Source organism: Hypomesus nipponensis, chromosome 9, assembly GCF_054491055.1.
Source record: "Hypomesus nipponensis isolate SF chromosome 9, ASM5449105v1, whole genome shotgun sequence".
NCBI lineage: Eukaryota > Metazoa > Chordata > Actinopteri > Osmeriformes > Osmeridae > Hypomesus > Hypomesus nipponensis.
In genome coordinates, this window is record NC_140369.1 from 16,706,446 (window position 1) to 16,708,605 (window position 2,160).

Sequence of the window (2,160 nt, forward strand, 5' to 3'; positions counted from 1 at the left end):
CCCTGTCCCCATGCCGTTTCTCTCCCTCTCTCAGTCCTGTCTTTTCTTGCCACCTCTCCCAGTCCCAGTATGAGGGTTAGCACCTTGGCAGGACCTTCGAAGCTCTGGGTCAGTTCCACAGTCTTGGCCCTCGGAGGCACTTCTCTACCCCCACAACACCTCTTCACTTCTCACTGTCAGCAAACTCCATCTTTTCTGGCAGAATTGAAAGACTTCAGTGAGGTCAGAAATGTGCCTTTTTGCAATTTTTGGGGGTGCAGCAAAGTCGGAGGAGTTTTTTTTTTCCCTGAGAGAACCTCTTTGTCAACAAAACTAAGATCTGGTCGTCGTAAACTAAACTAGGTTTCTTTTTATGCCCTCACCTCTCCCTCTCTTTCTCTCTCTCCGTTTCTGGTTGAAGCTCACCTCATCCGCAAACCAATCTTCACGTTCTTTTATTACATACACACATATCCACTTAACATGGCAGCATCTGAGTAATGAGTTGTAGTGGGTTTTCAGTAGCAGGTGCAGTGTAACTGCATGGTCCTGTGAGGCGGACTGGTGTCCTGGCAGAGGGCTGGTAGCCCGCTGGTTCCCTAGCTTCCCCAGGCTGGCCACAGCTCAGATCCATGGACATCTACAGATTATTAAGAACCCTCTGGCACAGCTTTGTGCCAGTAGTCAGTAGAGAATACAAGGGTCAGAAATGTGCTGATGATGAGAATCTATGGAGGGTCTGTCCTGAGGCAATATTTCCTGGTAATAAATAAGGACAGCATTTTGTGGCGGTTTCAAAGTCACAAATCTTAACAGGAAAGGCTCCACTCACTACCTGGAGCTGCAGCAATGTCTGCACCAGGCACACGGTAGTTTCCATGGTAACCATCATGCTTTGTATCAGAGGAATTGAACTAGATAGATAAAACATCTACGGTGTTATCTCAACACACATCCATTTCCTAACAATGAATCCAGGTTTCGGAATCATCAGAACCCCCCTTCCTTTACGGTGAAAAACACGATTAAAACACAGAAACGCGTGTGTGCGTGTGCTCATCTGTGCGTGTGTGTGTGTTTGTGTGTGTGTGAGTGTGAGTGTGAGTGTGTGTGTGTGTGTGTGTGTGTGTGTGCGTGCGTCTCTCGTAATGTAAGAATTGTCGGAAGTCGCTTCCTGTCAGTGCTGGGCTTCAGAGGAGAGGCACAGAGCGGACTTATTGTTCGCTGGGTTGTCGTCATGGTAACACACCATGACGGAGAAAGAAAACACACCATGCAGCACGTATGAGCCAAGCTGTACTATCATGTATGGTGAGCTATTTGTATGACACTGTTGATTGACCAAAGGAACATTTTATTATAAAGAATGGATTATCACTTTCTCATCCTCACTTGCATAATTAAAGCTCCTAATGGCAAGATCATTAGAGATCAATAGTCATGACAGTGAGGATTATTCCAGACCACATCATTCTCTGCCGTCTGCTTCCTAATCTAGAAGGTTATTAGCCGAGGGTGGGGAGATTCACATTGTACCCACAACCCTCTGCTCTCAGGCCTGGGCTGCTTCTCTCTCTGGGAGCCTTGCAGCCCAGCTGAGGCTCCCCTCCTCCCTCCACCTGCAGCCCTCGGAGTCCACCACACCCACCAGTCAGTCAGCGCTCAGGGGGTTGACAGGACCATCACTGGGGTGGATCATGGATCATGGACATAATGGTTCTTTGGTGTTTGGTGCATGTCAAATGGCCAGCTGCAGCCCAAGATTGCTCTGGAGAAGTGGCCCTGCAGGGGTGGCTACACACACATAAAACGCATGCACTCGCATTATCAGAAGAAGACCGTGCCCCCCCCCCCCCCCCCCCCATATAATTTAATTGAGTACAAGATCATTCCTAAGCACACACACAAAATACGACAAAGGTGGAATTCAGTCCTAATCTTTCACTGCTAAATATTGTAACGAAATCATCTGAATTCCTCACTGTTCTCCAAAGCACTTAAAATTTTGAAAAGGTGTTACAGTTTTACTTTTAATGTCAGGTGGCCGGAAGAAGATGAGGTAGGAGTTCGTTGCAGATTCCTCTCTGCGTTTCCATTGGTTTCTCAGATAGGAGGGTAGCCTCAGCCACGCGCACAACGGCTTGCTCGCTCCACGGATCTTTTCAATACGCCCAGCTTGGC